This window comes from Gorilla gorilla, chromosome 12, assembly GCF_029281585.2.
Source record: "Gorilla gorilla gorilla isolate KB3781 chromosome 12, NHGRI_mGorGor1-v2.1_pri, whole genome shotgun sequence".
Classification (NCBI taxonomy): Eukaryota; Metazoa; Chordata; class Mammalia; order Primates; family Hominidae; genus Gorilla; species Gorilla gorilla.
Window position 1 is genome coordinate 88,278,084 of NC_073236.2, and position 18,906 is coordinate 88,296,989.

The 18,906-nt window shown below is 34.4% G+C and overlaps 1 long non-coding RNA gene across 1 annotated transcript in view; it reads right to left on the bottom strand.

Moving 5' to 3' along the window:
• Positions 1-18,906, bottom strand: part of LOC134756793 (uncharacterized) — a 1,394,997-nt gene that overhangs the window by 867,537 nt on the left and 508,554 nt on the right. Inside the window, exon 5 of the long non-coding RNA XR_010129979.1 lies at positions 15,214-15,272. This is a non-coding gene — a long non-coding RNA (uncharacterized lncRNA). The remainder of the gene's footprint in view (positions 1-15,213; positions 15,273-18,906) is intronic.

Here is an 18,906-nt window from a genome sequence, read left to right on the forward strand (position 1 = left end):
GTGTTTAGAGTTGTATATGTTTTGGTATGTTAATTATTATTATAAAATATGCCTCCTTATCTCTAGTAAGACCTTTTGTCTTACTTACATTTATGGTCGGGTAAGACCTGTTTTTAACATAACAACTATAAAAGCTATAATTTTATAAATGCAATGTTACAAATTACCAAAAATGTAGCAGCCTGAAACAAGGCACATTTATTATCTTATAATCTCTGGGTTTCAGGAGTCCAGACCCCATTTAGCTGGGAACTCTGCTAATAATCTGAATCCTATCTGCTATTTGGGGCTCTTTCTCAAGCTTACTGCATGTTGGCGCAGCTGTAAGACTGAAGTCAATGCTTTTCTATTGCTCCTTGAAAAGGAGTCACTCTCAGTTCCTAGAGGGTACCCTTAGGTTTCAGCCAAGAGGCCTTCCCAAAGCAGCTTAGGTCTTCAAAACAAGCAAGACACACTCTCTCTGTCTCTCATTCTACGTAGCTCTATCTCCATTTCTATCTCTGTCTCTCTCTCTATGAAAGTCTGGACCCTCTCTTCAAGGGCTCATCTAACTTGTCAAGCCTAGCAAGGTTAATCTCCTAATTACCTTAAAGTCAAATGACAAGTCACCTTAATTATATAGGCAGAATCCCTTCACCACTGCCACCTTTCATGGAGTGAAATCCGAGGACATCCACAAATCCTACTCGTGCTTAAGGTGCTCACTTCCATAAGTAACACAAGAACCTAAGAGATCTTCAACTACATATTAGATTCTTTGACTTTTGTTCCTTTATTGTCATGTATTATTTAACCTCATAAGACATTGGTATTATCATAATTTTCTACTGTGAACATGCATTATATTCACAGGTTTATTTATTCTGTCTCCACTTTTTTTTTTCTTGTTTTTGCATCTCTGTACTTCCATCTGGGAAAATGTTTCTTCTTCCTTTAGTGATACTTTTCATGTTTCCTGTTTTGCAATTTGGTAACTGATGAATTCTGTCAAATTTTTTGCCTTATTTATCATGATAATGTCTCTATTATCACTTCATTTTATAGAGATTTTTTTAATAGCAGGATGTTCTAAGAAACAGATGACAAAAAAGTACTTGACATAAAAGAAATGTATTAGAGAAAATGACTGTAAAAGCAAATGAGGAAGGAACAGGAAAAGGTTGGAAATTTCCTCAGATAATGCAGGTCAGGCTCTGAAAGATAAAGGGAAGAAGGGAGAAATGGGATAAGGGTAGTTGGAAGTATCTCAGTCTAACATATATTTCTAGAAAAAAGTTACTAAGCCTTTTTTCATGTGTCTGTTGGCTGCATAAATGTCTTCTTTGGAAAGGGTCTCTTCATATCCTTTGCCCACTTTTTGATGGGGTTGATTTTTTCTTGTAAATTTGTTTAAATTCTTTGTAGATTCTGGATATTAGCCCTTTGTCAGATGGGTAGATTGCAAAAATTTTCTCCCATTTTGTAGGTTGCCTGTTCACTCTGATGGTAGCTTTTTTTTTCTTTTTTTGCTATGCAGAAGTTCTTTAGTTTAATTAGATCCCATTTGTCAATTTTGGCTTTTGTTGCCATTGCTTTTGGTGTTTTAGTCATGAAGTCCTTGCCCATGCCTATGTCCTGAATGGCATTGCCTAGGTTTTCTTTTAGGGTTTTTATGGTTTTAGGTCTAACATTTAAGTCTTTAATCCATCTTCAATTATTTTTTGTATAAGGTGTAAGGAAGGGATCCAGTTTCAGCTTTCTACATATGGCTAGCCAGTTTTCCCAGCACCATTTATTAAATAGGGAATCCTTTCTCCATTTCTTGTTTTTGTCAGGTTTGTTAAAGATCACATGGTTGTAGGTGTGTGGTGTTATTTCTGAGGCCTCTGTTCTGTTCCATTGGTCTATATCTCTGTTTTGGTACCAGTACCATGCTGTTTTGGTTACTGTAGCCTCATAGAATAGTTTGAAGTCAGGTAGCGTGATGCCTCCAGCTTTGTTCTTTTTGCTTAGGATTGTCTTGGCAATGTGGGTTCTTTTTTGGTTCCATATGAACTTTAAAGTAGTTTTTCCCAATTCTATGAAGAAAGTCATTGGTAGCTTGATGGGGATGGCATTGAATCTATAAATAACCTTGGGCAGTATGGCCATTTTCATGATATTGCTCATCATCACTGGTCATCAGAGAAATGCAAATCAAAACCACAATGAGATACCATCTCATACCAGTTAGAATGGTGATCCTTAAAAAGTCAGGAAACAACAGGTGCTGGAGAGGATGTGGAGAAATAGGAACACTTTTACACTGTTGATGGACTGTAAACTACTTCAACCATTGTGGAAGACAGTGTGGCGATTCCTCAAGGATCTCGAACTAGAAATACCACTTGACCCAGCCATCCCATTACTGGGTATATACCCATAGGATTATAAATCATTCTACTATAAAGACCCATGCACACGTATGTTCACTGCAGTGCTAGTCACAATAGCAAAGACTTGGAACCAACCCAAATGTCCATCAATGATAGATTGTATTAAGAAAATGTGGCACATATACACCATGGAATACTATGCAGCCATAAAAAATGATGAGTTCCTGTCCTTTGTAGGGACATGGTTGAAACTGGAAACCATCATTCTGAGCAAACTATCGCAAGGACAGAAAACCAAACACCACATGTTCTCAGTCATAGGTGGGACTTGAACAATGAGAACAATTGGACACAGGGAGGGGAACATCACACACCAGGGCCTGTCATGGGGTTGGGGGATGGCGGAGGGATAGCATTAGGAGAAATACGTAATGTAAATGACGAGTTAATGGGTGCAGCACACCAACATGGCACATATATACATATGTAACAAACCTGCACGTTGTGCACATGTACCCTAGAACTTAAAGTATAATAATAATAAAAAATTCACTAAGCCCATGAGTGAGTCCTCAGGTCACAGATGCCCATCAAAGAGTCCTTAGTCTCTTTCCTAGAAATGGGCTTGCCTTAGTGACCTTGCCATGCAGTCATTAGCTAAGAGCAGTCTGTGGGAAATTAGCCTGGGAGCAAATTCAGGCATGGGTTTCAGAGCCCAGAAGCTGGGGGTTTAAGTCAATTGTAGTTAATGCAGGTGAAAATTTGAGAGGAGTATTCTGATGGCAGCAATATTAAAGAATTCTATTTTGGTATTTAGTTCTTTTTGAACTCAGAGTCTGTCTGTTGTTTTCTAGCTGTCATTTTTTCCTTCAAGAAATCGGCTCTCAGTCTCATAGCTGCAGGTTTGAAAGTATTGTCTTTTTTTTTTCTTAAAATTCTCTTTATTTTTATGAAGTTTGATGTTTCATAGGGCAGTTATGTTTTGTGCAAGTCATTGTTATCTACTCAATGGACGAAGAGATTTGAAGCTGGACTTCAGACTTTGTGAACAATCATACATTTCTTTATTCTTTTCCTTAGCTTTAGCCCTTTGGGACTCCTAAATGAGTGTGGAGCCCCAACTTTATTGAGACCTAAACTCAAATACCCACTTTCTCTTTCCATGTTAGATGGAGAAAGCTCTCCTCAGCTTCCAAGTCCCAGCTTTTGAATGAGCAAATTCTCTGAGGAAAAAACGTGATTCAAAATAATAGGCTCACCTTTCTCGTCTTCCCTTTTTTGGGGAAATCTTGTTCCTTCAAATTCTTGCTAGCTTGGTAGCTTTCTGATGTTTCCAAACATATGGTTATTGTTATTATTTAGTACAGTTTTTAGTTATTTTCAGTGGGAAGGTTGGTCTGAAAAAAAGCTAGGACACAATTGCTAAGAGCAGAACATTTCATTTAAAAATGTTTAAGAGACCAATTTGTATAAGTTGACTGCTTTTTTCCTGCATTTTTTCTAGCAAAATTCAGTGCCATTATTGTGATGATACAAATATAGCTAGGCTTTACTCCCCACTCCTGTATTTGGTAATTCACTGTTTTTAACTAATTCTGATTAGGAGTACAACACAAATGCAAATGTAGCATAAACCCTTTTTAAGTTTATTCATTTATTTATTTTTGAGACAGGCTCTGGCTCTGTCACCCAGGCTGGAGTACTGTGGCACTATCTCGGCTCACTGCAACCTCTGCCTCCTGGGCTCAAGCAATCCTCCCACCTCAGCCTCCTGAGTAGCTGGGACTACAGGCACATGCCACCATGCCCAGTTAATTTTTTAATTTTTGTAGAGATGAGGTTTCGCCATGTTTCCCAGACTGGCCTTGAACTCTTGAGCTCAAGCAATCCACTCACCTCTGCCTTCCAAAGTCCTAGGATTACAGGCAAGCGCCACTGTGCTCGGCCAAGTTCATTTATTTTTGGATAGAAAAACATGTATTCTACTCCTGTCATATTCTATTTATTTTATCACTTTCCAGATATGTGACCTTGGCCAAGTTAATTAAATTCTGTCTTTTTACTATCATCCACAAATTAAGAAAAGTAAGTAAATGTACCTCAAATATATAGAACCAAAAAGAAAAAGCACATTTTTGAACTTAGGCTGTTTAACCTTAAAGAAATAAGTATTTGAATGAAAATAGACTTTGGTTTTTAAGATAATTTGTCATTTTGAAATATTACAGTCAGATTCTTTAGTATGTTCCTCCCACCTATTTAGTATTCATTTAAAAATATTCTTTTATTTACAAATATTAGATTTACATATTTTAAGGATAGCTTTATTATATAAAGTGAGAACCATATTTATAAAACTTAGATCATTCTTAATCCTAAGATCTAATTTAGATATAATTCCATTCTTTAGAATCCAATATAAAATACTACAGTTTAAACAAATATAAGACAGTTAATAATGTAAAAGGATCTACTGCACTTTTAAAATTGCATGTTAAATAGCAAAATTAAATAAACAGTGAAAATTGCATGTTTCATTCTCAAAGTTAAGGTCATATTGAGCATTTTTAACCTAGGGGTAGCTATTAAATATATGCCTAATAATTATCCAATTTGGAAATAAAGATGTAGATTAAACATACAAGAAGGACATTTTATTGGAAATTTATTTTCCCTTAATATAAGCATGAAAGAAAGTGAAACACATATTACCTAAACATAATTAACATTTCTAAATGCATGAATAAATGGAAAAATTAAGCTTGGTATCTCGAAGTGCTACAAATTATGTAAATGGAAAGAAAATAAAAATGTTATCTAGGCTATGATTATGTTAAAAATTTTTACCTTTAACCATATGAGGTAAAACCATGTTCATAAAACCAATGGTCAGCCATACTAATCATTGCATAGCTTATATGGGCTAGGTAATTCTGTTTAATAATAAAGTTGTTTAAATTTTTAAAAAGGTAAAATTCTAGTTTAGTTTAATCCAAAGCATAGGTATAAGCCTAAGCAAAATTCAGTAATAAGTATAATTAACCCTAACAATATACATAACTATTATAAAGTATACTACTAAAGAGTACTCTCCACAGCCACATAAAACAATTGACAGCAGTGTCTTTTATAAGACTTGCAATTTTCTTTACAAAAATTGCTTGGAGAATGACTACTCATTTACAATGGCTAAAATCCAAAATGACTACTCAGAATGGTTAAAATCCAAAAATCTGGCAATATTAATTCCTGGTGAGGAGTAATAGGAACACTCAATCATTGGTGGTGGGAATAAAAAATTGGTAGGGCCACTTTGGCAGACAGTTTGGCAGCTTTTTACCATGCTAAATGTAGTTTTACCATGTGATTCAGTAATCTCACTCCTAGATATTTACTCATGTGATTTTAAAATGTATGTCTACACAGAAACCTGCTCATGAATGTTTATAGCAGATTCATAATCACCCCAAGCTGAAAACAATCAAGATATCCTTCAATAAATGAGTGGATAAACAAACTGCTACATATATATATATATACACACACACACACACATATACACATATATATACATATATACACATATATACATATATACACACATATATACATATATAAACATATATATACATATATACACATACATACATATATACACACATATATACATATATACACACACATATATACATATATACACACACATATATACATATATACACACATATATATACATATATATATATACACACACATTATAATATTATTTAGCCATAGAAAATGAGTTATTAAGCTAGGGAAAGACATGGACAAATCTGAAATGCATATTGTTAAATAGAAGAATCCAGTCGGAAAAAGCCATATACTCTACAATTCCAAATATATGACATTCTGGAAAAGGTAAACTATAAACATGGTAAACAGACCAGCGATTTCCAAGAAAGGATGAAAGTTGAATAGGTGAAGCACAGGCAATTCTTTAGGGCAGTGAAACCATGCTGTATGACATTATGATGATAGATACATGACACTACGCATTTGCCAAGACCCACAGAACTTTTTAGCATAGAGTCAACCTTAATTGTACATATTTTTAAGAAATCATTTAGGAACTGAAGGGATCCAAAGATGGAATGCAATATGTAAAAAAAGAAAACTTACTTATAAATGCATGAAATAACCTCAGTGGAGTTAGAATAATATGTTAATATAAATAATTTCAGAAATGAGTGAATTTGGTATGATGAAAGGCAAAAGAAGCTGTATGTGTGCACTGTACTCTACTTAATACAGATGTTTCCCATTTGGGTACAGGTTAATGATTTTGATACCACTATAGATGTATAATTGAATTGAACAATTAAGTAAATGAATGACAGGTGGTGGGAGCCAGATTTTATACTATCAGAGTGAAAAGTTACAGATAAGGAAGACAAGAAAGCCAGAATGACTCATGTGTTAATGGATTACAGTTGGAGAGATCAGTGTAAAATCGTGTTTAGCTTTATATAGGTACATATGGTTACATACAGAATATTGATAGAAATGTGAGTATATGCAAGTTAGCATATTTTTCTTTGCCTGTCAACTTAAAGGGCCTGGAAGTAATGACGCTCTGGTATCTATGCACATACCTAACACCTAGATCTTGTTTTGTAATGTCATGCTAGAAAAAAGAAACCAAGACACTTTGGAGAGATTCCTGAATCTAAGTCTGGGGAAGGAAATATATAAGATGAGATGAATGTGTAGTAACGCTGGTAAGTAAAAATGTTTTTTTAAAAAAATGAAAGTATGTCAAAATGACCCGGGAATCAACTATAAGACCTAGCAATGGCCAAAGTTGGAAAACTTTGAGCTAAATAAATATGAAATTATAACCCAAACTTATAAAAACCTATGATTCCATACTGATATAAATAAATGTAGAAGAGCCAAATCGTCCATGCAGAGCTTCAAATATTTATATAGAAGCTCTACCCTGGAGAAGACGGAGCATAGTGCTTCATTTCTTCTTTTTTTTTGTAGTTTAATTTAAAGTTCTGGGATACATGTGCAAGACGTGCAGGTTTGTTACATAGGTAATGTGTTCTTAATATGGCTGCATATAGTGTATGCCTTACAGTGAGTACCACATGGAAAGGCAAAAAAATAAAAATAACTCTACAGTGGAGAAAAATGGTAAAGACTACCCCAGTAAATGTTAATATTAACAGAAAGTCACGCTGAGACAATGTAACTTTGATACATTGGAAATGGCACTTTACCTCTGTGGTTTTCCTCCCTGGAATGCATAATCTCAGTATAGTTATGAGAACAACATCAGATAAACGGCAACTGAGTAACACTTTACAAAATGGCTGATTACTGCTTCTCAAAATTGTCAAGGTTATCAGAAACAAGAAAATTCTGAGAAACTATCACAGCCAAGATGAACCTGAGAAGATATGAAGACTAAATGTAATTTTACACCCTGGATGAAATTCTACAACAGTTTCTAAAAGTAAGAAACATATTTATCACTTATTTGTATAAACAAAATTAATCAAGAATTGATTATCATTAGGATGACAGTAGCTTTCCCAATAAAAAGTTGCAATATTTTGCCCAATTTTCGGTACAGAGTCAGTTTTCAGATGTACAATCCACTGACTGATTTGGAGGTCAAATTCTACGATCACAAACTACAATATTGTGACCAGAGTATTCAGTAGTGGTTCATAGGAACATTCTACCCACAAAACCATGTAATAAGTAAAGGGAGTGCCAATATATTTTAAGAATTATTAAATATAGGGACTTGATTGAAATTGATATTCAAAGAACCACATCACCAATTACTTCCGCCATTTTTTTGTTGTTCTTTTTTGGAGGCACAGTCTCACTCCAACACCCAGGCTTGAGTGCAATGGCACGACCAAGGGTCACTACAGCCTTTGCTTCCCAGGGTTAGTGATTCTCCCACCTCAGCCTCCCAAGAAGCTGAGACGACAAGTGTGTACCACAATACCTGGCTAATTTTTTTTAATTTTTATTTTGGTAGAGTCTGGGTTTCTCCGTGTTGCTCAGACTGGTTTCAAACTCCTGGGCTCAAGTGCTCCACCCGCTTCAGTCTCCCAAAGTGCTGAGATTACAAGCATGAGCCAGCAGGCCCAAGCCTGCCATTGTTTAGATGAGGGCAGGTGGCAGCCAGATAATAAATGCGTCCTGGCCTGGGACCAGCTCATAATTAATTTACAAGATCCAGAGACCCATATACTAGTTCTTTTCTCAGTGTATAATTGGATTATACACTTTATACAATTAATGAATGATATAAAGTGTATAGCTAAATAATGATTAAATAATATTAATAATTATACAATTTTGTAATTGGAGTCTATAAACTGGCTAGTTAGCAGAACACTTGTACTGGTCGCTTGATCTGTGGGTTAAGATGAAAACATACATGTACAAAGAATGAATAAAACCTTCCCAAATATGCTTAAAGATATTCATCAACCCATCCAAGAAAATTAATCTAAATAGGAAAAATGCGAAGAGATCTCCACCTAGACACAAAAAAGTGGTTGAAAAATAGAGAAAAATTTTGCAAGCAAAAGGATGAAAATGATGCATCACCTACAGTAGAACAATACAAGTAACAGCTGACGTCTCATCAGATAAGATGGCAATATAAAGGCAGTGAAATGTTGTATTTGCAAGGTTAAAGAAAACAAACAACACCTGTCAACAAAGAATTTTATGACCAGCAAAATGCTTGTTCAAAAATAAAGGTGAGGCCAGGTAAGGTGGCTCATGCCTGTAATCCCAGCACTTTGGGAGGCCGAGGCGGACAAATCACGAGGTTAGGAGTTCAAGACCAGCCTGACCAACATGGTAAAACCCTGTCTCTACTAAAATTACAAAAAATTAGCGGGCACAGTGGCAGGCGCCTGTAATCCCAGCTACTCAGGAGGCTGAGGCAGGAGAATCACTTGAACCCGGGAGGCGGAGGTTGTGGTGAGCCAAGATCATACCACTGCACCCCAGCGTGGGCAACAGAATGAGTCTCAGTCTCAAAATAAGTAAATAAAATAAATAAATCATAAATAAAGGTGAAATAAAAACACTCCTATATAAACACAAATTAAAATTAAAATAAAATGAAATTTATCAGTAGAAGACTTGATTTCCATGAAATAACACAGCAAATCCTTTAGTCTGAAAGGAAGTAACACCAAATGGTAACTTAAAAACACAAAGGACAAAATTAAGACAACCAGAAAAAGTAAATATATGATAAAAATAAAAGTTTCTATTGTCTTTAAATTGTTTAAAAGACATATATTTATATAAAACAGTAATTACAATACTGTACTTTTGGGTTTATGGCCTACATAGACATAATATATATGACAATAACAACACAAAGAATGAATAAGAAAATTAAACTTTATTGGAATACAGTTCCTACATTTAACCAGAATTAAGTTAACATTAATCTGATGCAGGCTGTTATAAATGTTAAGATGCATATTTCAACCTCAAATATTAATATTTGAAAAATAAATTAGCAGAGGAATTAAATTGGTACACTAAAATACATAATAAAAAAGGAAGTAGTGAAAGTAGAAGAGAGAAACAGGTTATGAGATATATAAAAATCATACAACAAAATGACAGCTACAAATATATCAATAATAACATTAAATATAAACGGACTAAACATAATGAAATGGCAAAATACTTAAACAGAATAAACAAAATAAAATCCATTTACATCTACAAGACATACACTTTAATACCATAGTTTGAGAATAAATGTATAGTAAAATATATAGAATGCAAACAGTAACCCTAAAAGAGGTAGAGTGGCTATATTAGAAGCAGACAAAAAAGCCTAAGATAAGAACTATAACTTGAGACAAAACAAAAAAACGAAAAAGAAAAGTTCAATACATCAGAAAGATATTTTAAGACTACCTGAATCAAAAACTGATAGAAGTGAAAGGACAAATAGAAAATTCAATAATATTAGTTGGAGAGTTCATATAGTAGTATCAGTAACAGAGCAACTAGACAAAAATTCAGCAAAAATATAGATAATTTGAACAGTATTAAAAAGATATGAGCAGTAGTGTTAGGCAGCTTGATCTTTTATAGCATATTCCACCAAATGTCAGGAGAATTCACATTCCTTCCAAGTTCAAAGGGAACACATTTCAGTATAGACCATATACTGGATCACAAAGCAACATAACAAATTTAAAGTGATTAAAATGATACAAAAGTGTACTTTCCAATGCCAAAAAGATTAAATTTGAAAGCTACAGAGAAAACGTAAGGGAAATAACCAAACACTTAGAAAGGAAACATGATGATTGTGGTTAACCAATAACACAAATAAGAAAAAGGAAAATAGAAAATATGCTGAAAAAAAGGAAAATAAAGTTATATTCAAAGTGATGAGAAACCACTAAAACTGTACATGGAGACAAATCTGTCATTTGTATAATGTGTCATAAAAAACAAATAGCTTCAAATCAATCATCTAATTTTCCACTTTAATAAACCAGAAAATTGAGAGCAAACTAAACCTGAATCTAGCAGAAGAAATGAAATAAAAAAGTGAAAATTAATAAAATAGGAAAAACACTTGAAAAAAATTAATGAAAACAAAAGTTGGTTTTTCAGAAACGATTAATAAAATTAACGAACATTTAGCTAGTCTGAATAAAAAAAAAGAGGGAGAAGACACAGATCACTAAAATCTGGAATTAAAAGGGACATTATCACTAACCCATCCAAAATTAAAAACATTAAAAAGGAATACTATGAACAACTCTTGGCCCACAAATTGCATAACTTATATTAAATGGATATGTTTCTACAAAGATGCAAATTACCAAAAGCGACTGAAAAAATCAGATGTTAAAATAAATATATAACAAACACTGTAATCTAATAAAATATCTTCGAACAAAGAAAAGTCAAACTCAGACCTAGATGGCCACACTGGTAAGTACTAAAAATATTATTCCTCTTGAAAACCAGCACAAGACAAGGATGTCCTCTCTCACCGCTCCTATTCAAAGTAGTACTGAAAGTCCTAGCCAGAGTAATCAGGCAAGAGAAAGAAACAGAGGGCACCCGAAGAAGAAGAAAGGAAGTCAAACTATCTCTGTTTGCAGATGATATGACTCTGCATCTAAAAAACAAATAACCCCATTAAAAAGTGGGCAAAGGACATGAACAGGCACTTTTCAAAAGACATACATGTGGCCAAAAAACATATGAAAAAAACTCAGTATCACTGATCATTAGAGAAACACAAATGAAAGCCACAATTAGATACCATCTCAAAATAGTCAGAATGGCTACTATTAAAAAATTAAAAAATAGCGATGCTGGTGGGGTTGCAGAAAAAATGGAACACTTATACACTGTTGGGAGGAGTGTAAATTAGTTTAACCATTGTGTAAAGGAAAACAGTATGGCGATTCCTCAAAGAGCTAAAAGCAGAACTACCATTCAACCCAACAATCCCATTACTGGGCATATACCCAGAAAAATATAAATCATTCTATCATAAAGACACATGCACGTGAATGTTCATTGCAGCCCTATTCACAATAGCAAAAGACATGAAATCAACCTAAATGCCCATCAATGACAGATTAGATAAAGAAGATGTGGTACATACACACCATGGAATACTATGGAGCCATAAAAAGAATGAGATCATATCTTTCGCAGGAACATAGATGGAGCTGGAGGCCATTATCCTCAGCAAACTAATACAGGAACAGAAAACCAAATAGCATATGTTCTCACTTATAAGTGGGAGCTAAACGATGAGAACTTACAAACGCAAAGAAGGAAACAACAGACACTGGGGTCTTCTTGAGGGTGGAGGGTGGGAGGAGGGAGAAGAGTACAAAAGATAACTATGAGGCACTGGGCTTAATTCCTGGGTGGTAAAATAATCTGTCCAGCAAACCCCTGTGACATGAGTTTACCTATGTAACAAACTCAAATGTACCCCTCCAAATCTAAAAGAAAAGTTAAAAAAACATAAGTTTTAAATCAAGACCTATCAAGTAGATAATTTCAACAGAATATTTACTGTTTGTTTTTTGTTTCTAAAGACCATAAAACTCTAATAATACTAAATAAAACAAAAGAATTGTGTTGCTAACAAAAAATTAAAATAAAATACTGAAAAGAAAATGCTAACCCTTAACGAACCTCAAAAAACAGAGGAGAGATCATGTCCCAAATCACTCTTTGAGGCTGGATTCTCCCTGATGCCAAAGCACACAAAAACATCACAAGAAAAGGAAAATACATAATGTCCTAATAAGCAAATATTCTTAAAATATTTGCAAACTGAATTCAGTAATATTTAAAAAGGATTACACACCATCATCATCTGGGATTTCCACAAAAATGCAAGACTATATTAGCATCCAAAAAATAAATCCATGTAATACATAATATTAATAATGGAAGAAAAGCATACAGTATCATCTCGTAGATTCAGATACTGTATTTGACACAGCCAACATCTATTTCTGATGAAATGCTTAGCCAATTAGAAATAGATGAGAATTTTCTCAAACTATTAAAAGGCACCCAACAAGAAAACTTACAATCAATATCATACTTAATGGTGAAAGACTGAAAGATGTCCACTTTCACTGTATCTATTCAATAGTGTACAAGAATTTCTAGCTAGTACTTTCTTTCAAAAGAAAGAATCAAAACCACGTATTATGTATATTAATTCACATATGTCATAATCCTCTATGTAGAAAATTCTGAGGAAATCACATACACATGCCTACTAGATTTGATAAACACATTTAATATGGTCACAGGTAATAAAATCAATATGCAAAAATCAATTATATTTTTATACACTTACAATGAATACTCTGCAAACATAACTTTTTAAAATTCCATTCACAAAAACAACAACCAAAATACTACTCAGGAATTAATTTAAAAAATGCAACCCTTGTCCATTGAAAATCTATAAAAGATTGCTAGGAAAACTGTTCAACAATCCAAATGAATTGGTAAAAATCCCATGTTCATAGATAGAAAGATTCAATAATTCTTTTGATCTCTCCCCAAATTGCGAACTCACCCCAAATTGATCTATTGATTCAAAAAAGTCTCCATGAACTTATCAGATTTTTTTGGTAGAAATTGACAAGCCTATCATTAAAATTACTATGTAAATATAATAGCTTTAAAATAGTCAAAATAATTTTTAAAAAGAACAAAGTTGGAAAGCATAGGATACCTGACTTCTAAACTTTCAAAGTACAGTAATAAAGACAATGTAATCATAATGTACATACAGATAAGCATATAGACTAACTGGACCAAATTCAAAGTTTGGAAATAAACTCTTAATTTGGTTATTTTTAGTAAAGAATCAAAGATAATTAAATGGTGAGAGAATGGGCTTTTGAAGAAATAGTAATAGAACAACTTAGTATTCCTATGCAAAAACAACAGAAAAGAAGAATAAAGAACTTAGCAACTTACCCCACACCCTACATAAAAATTAAATCAAAATAGGTCACAGATGTAAATATTGTATAAGAACTAATACTATAAAACTTCTGGAGAAAACCTAGGAGATAATCTTTATGGCCTTTGGATAGGCAAAAATCTCTTGGCTACAGTACAAAAATATGATTTATTAAAAACATTATATTGTTGAACTTCATGAACATTAGAAACTTTTATACTTGAAACACACCATAAAATGAAATACAAGCCATATTTATAAGTCATATATCTGATAAAGGACTTACATCTAGAATATATCAATATTTTCAAATCAATATTTAAAAGACACAAATTCCAAGTAAACAATAGTTGAAATATTTGAATAAACATTTTACCAAAGAACACATATGAATGCCTAATATGCACATGAAAAGATGCTCAATATCACTAGTAATTAGGGAAATGTAATTGAAGAACACAGTGAGATACCACCGCACACACAGTAATGGCTGTAATTAAAAAGACATAAAATGAGTGTTGGCAAGGAAGTGGAAAAATTGGAACCCTCACACATTGCTGGTGGGAATAAAAATGGTTCAGCTACTTTGGGAAAGAGTTTGGCAGTTTCTTCAGAAAAAAAGTACATCTACCATATGGCCCTACCTTTCCACTCCTAGGTATTTACTCAATAAAAATAAAAGCATATGTCCATGCAAAGACTTGTATATGAATGTTCACACTAGCATTATTCATAACAGCCCCAAACTGGAAGCAACCCAAATGTGTATCAACCAGTAAATGAGTAAACAAAATGTGTTGTATTCATACCACATTTGCCAGATACAAAGGACTGTATATGGTATAATATTTACATGAAATGTCTAGAAATGGCAAAGCTATAGGACAGAAAGTAGATAATTGTCTAGGACTGGCTATGGGAATAAGAATGGACTAAAAATGGGCAGGAAGAAACTATTATGTTAATGAAAATGCTTAATATTGGATTGTAGTGATGGCTGCAAAGCTTCATCAATTTACCAAAAATCATTTAAATGTACATTTACAGTGTCTGAGTATATGGCATGTGAGTGTTACCTAAGCTATATAAGGTAGATATCACATTTTGGCAGAAGATGGCAGAAATTAGTGCCCCTCTCAAAGATTTATAAAGGCAGCCCTATTTATTTTTCTGTGTAATTCACCAATCTGACAACTATATACTGTATGCACCACTCATTCTTCAGGATGAATTTACCTGTTGTAGGTGGATTAACGGTCCCTCAAACATGTCTGTTACATGGAAAAGAGGATGTAAAGTTGCCGATGGAATTAAGGTTGCTACTCAACTGACCTTGATATGGGACGATTATCCTGGATTATTCAGGTAGGCTCAATGTAATCACTAGGTTTCTAATAAAGTAAAAAAGGAGAAAGAAGTGTCAGAGTTAGAGTCATGCAGCATGAGAAAAATTAGATTGGCCATTACTGCTGACTTGGAAGATGTAAGGAGGTCAGAAGCAAAGGTATGATGGTGGTCTCTAAAAGCTGAAAAAGGAAGAAAGAAAATGAATTCTTCCCTAGAATCTCCAGTGAAAAACCCTCTTGACACTTAATTTTAGCCCAGTGAAACCAATCTTGGACTTTTGACCTTCCGAGCTTTCACATAATACATGTGTGTTGTTTTAAGCAACAAAGTGGTAACTTGTTACAGCAGCAATAGAAAACAAATATAGCACCCAGCCTCTAGCTACTGGAAATACTGGCTACTGATGAGTCATAGATATGTCTCTCACTGGGAATTGTCCTTAACTACAAGGAATTGTCTAGTCTTGTCGGTTTTTCTTCCTCTCAGGGGATGCAATGACTAGTTGATATGGGGTTACAAAGACCTAAGTTGAAGATAAATTACAGGTAAGCTTCTTAGTCTGCCCAGTCTTACCTTCACTTTCTTAAAATTGAATATCCTGAGGTCCTTTCCTAATAAACCTTCTGCACGCAAGTCTTCCTTTTAGAGTCTATTTCCTGTGATACATATTGATTAATGCAAACTCAGCAGAAAGAGCCTATGTCTCTTCACAGACAGCTACACATAAATCTTTGTGTGTCAAAGTTTAGAAGTTTTAGAAACTCTAACTCATTAAAGTTTTTCCATAATATTTCTATTCTCAGGTCTTCCTTAAGATAGCATATTTTTATTAATACCTACATTCCCAGGGTCACAATACTGTTAATGCAAACTGATTTTGCTAACTTGGGCTTTTAAAGAAGTTTTTGTTCATTTAAAACAGTGGTTTTGGTAGGTGAGGTTGAAATTCAACACATATGTAGGAAAACAACTTAAAACTGTTCTCCATTGACAATGTCCTCCCAAGAACACACTGTAAAAAAGGACTATATTTTAAATACTAACTTCATGGTTGCCTATAATATATGGAGCCATGAACAACAAAGGCCTAACTATAATTTTTTTTGCTTTGAAAATATCATTTATTAATTGTTCAGTATTAAGTTGTGATTTCATTGTTATGGCTTATTTCTAATTTGATATTGAGGGCTCTCTCTCGAAAGTGGTGAGAAGCCAAGATAGCCCCTCTTCATGAGAGTGCAGATGAAAGGGGTAGTAGGTAGGGGAGTTAGGTTTTGGTGTATGTCTCAGGTAAGAAACAATGCGAAAGTAAAATCAAAACGCATAAAACGGAAGAAATTTATTACTCACAGGTCCTAAAGATGTTAGGGGCACTGGTGAAAGTCTATGGGAAGCCTGGAGGAGGCACAGAGGTCACCTGGTGGGGGAGGGAAAGAAGAGGAGTCTTTCCTTCAGGGGTTGTGGATTGGCTAGTTTACAGAAAACACACAGTAAGAGAGGAACTTATTTACAAGACTCTGGTGTTTGACTATTAGGTTTTATCATGTTCAACAGCTGTGAGTGTATGGGGTTTGGGTCAGTGGAATGAGGCTATATTTCAAACAACTACACAGGGAGAGGAAGTTTTAGCTAGGCCAAAGGTGATGAGGTAAACTGACTTTCAAAGAACTTAGGTCAGGCTTTAAAATTAACGTCAGGACAGCAACTATATGAAACAAATTTATGACAAAGTCTACGTGGGTGACTTCTACAGAATTGACCTCTGTTATGCCTTAGTTTTTGAGTGACACCAGTCTAATTAATTGCTGTTCATGACTCATAGCTATCACAGATACTGGGTTTCACATGAATCAACAGTTAATAAAATTCATAAGTATTGCAAAGAGGTCATGAATCTGAGAAGCTCTATTAGTTTTGCTTAATTTCCCCCTTTGTGAAATATGGATAAGTTGAAAAGCACTACTCATATTCATCTTTTCACTTTTTCTTATTTACTGAACTTTTATTGAGTATAATCAGAGAATCTTGCCATGTATTTGGCAAAAAGTACATCTTTATTACTGAGCTACTTGTTCAGATGATTTAAATTTAGGACCAAAAGAGACTCTAGAATGATTCCTATATGTCAGGTAATCTGTTGGGAGAAAAAAGTAATTTCAGTGATCTGATTCTATATCTAAGGAAAAGAAGCCTTAAGAGTTTACATGGCCAGACACAGTGGCTCACTCCTGTAATCCCAGCACTTTAGGAAGCCAAGGTGGGCAGACCATGAGGTCAGGAGCTCGAGACCAGCCAGACCAACATGGTGAAACCCCACCTCTAAAAATACAAAAATTAGCCTGGCGTGGTGGTGTGTGCCTGTTAATCCCAGCTACTTGGGAGGCTGAGGCAGGAGAATCACTTGCACCCGGGACACTGAGGTTGCAGTGAGCTGAGATTGTGCCACTGCACTCAAGCCTGGATGACAGACTGAGACTCCATCTCGAAAAAAAAGAAAGAAAGAAAGAAAAAGAGTTTACATGACCCCCAAGGATACACAGCTAGTGGTACAGAGCCCTTAAAATCAGAAGAACAAGATGGAAGGGAAATCAGGGAGATTCAAAGTATGAGGAAGATTTGACCTACTCTTGTTGGCTTGAAGATAGAGTGGGTAGTGTCAAAAGCATGAGAAGAATATGAATTCTAGAACAACCATTGATTTAGGGAAAAATCCCAAACTCCAGATGAGAACCACAGCATTTGTTGACAGTTTGATTTCAGCCATCTGAGACCTTGATCAACCATGCCATGTTGGACTTCAGAACTATGAAAACAGAGCTCATAAACAGATTTTGTTATAAATAGCTAAGTTTGTGGTAATTTGTTGTGCAGCAAAAGAAAAGGAAAATTTGTTTATTCTGTCATTTCCACTGCATGAACCATGAGTAAAACATTTTTTCTTGGTGTTTCCTTCTTTCTAAAATCATAGATTGGGTCGTCTAGAAACATGGAAGAAAGAAACACTGCCTGAAAGATAATAAAATGCAGGTGCATAAAAGTAGAATGGACTTGGAAAAACTGCTTTTACATTTTGATTTGGTCACTTACTGGCTCTATGACCTTAAGCAAGCCTATTTTTATTTTCTTTAAGTCTTACATTTCATGGCTGACAAAAAGAGAAAATAACAACTCTATTTCTTAGAGTTGTTGTGGAGATAAATAGAAAAAAGTCTTTTTGAAGGCAAAATGCACATTATACCCAAACTGAAAAGCAGAATTCTAAATGGGGAGCTGGGAAGAGGAATGGAAGAGCTAAATATGTCTTTTCTGCTATAGTCTTTGCCAGAATCTTAACAGTAATAGTAGAATAGGATCCTCCCACTCCAGATATCTATATATACCATTTCTTATGAGAGTCTGATTCTAGCCTGAAAAAAATTGGGCCTGTCTTAGCCCACTTTCACTAATGAGAACTATATTCAGTAAACTGTTTTCTATTTTCAACATACTCTAAAGAATATGTTAAAAGCTCTGTCTGATATCAAGGTCCACTTCTTCATTTCTAAGGAATGGTTGGAAGCCAGGTGAAAAGTCTGCTGATCATGTATAACCCTAAATACTGTTCATTTATAACTCACACCCTTTATTCTAGAAGATATTAGGACACGGTTTTTAAGGGTGTAAGCTCTGCACTTGTTA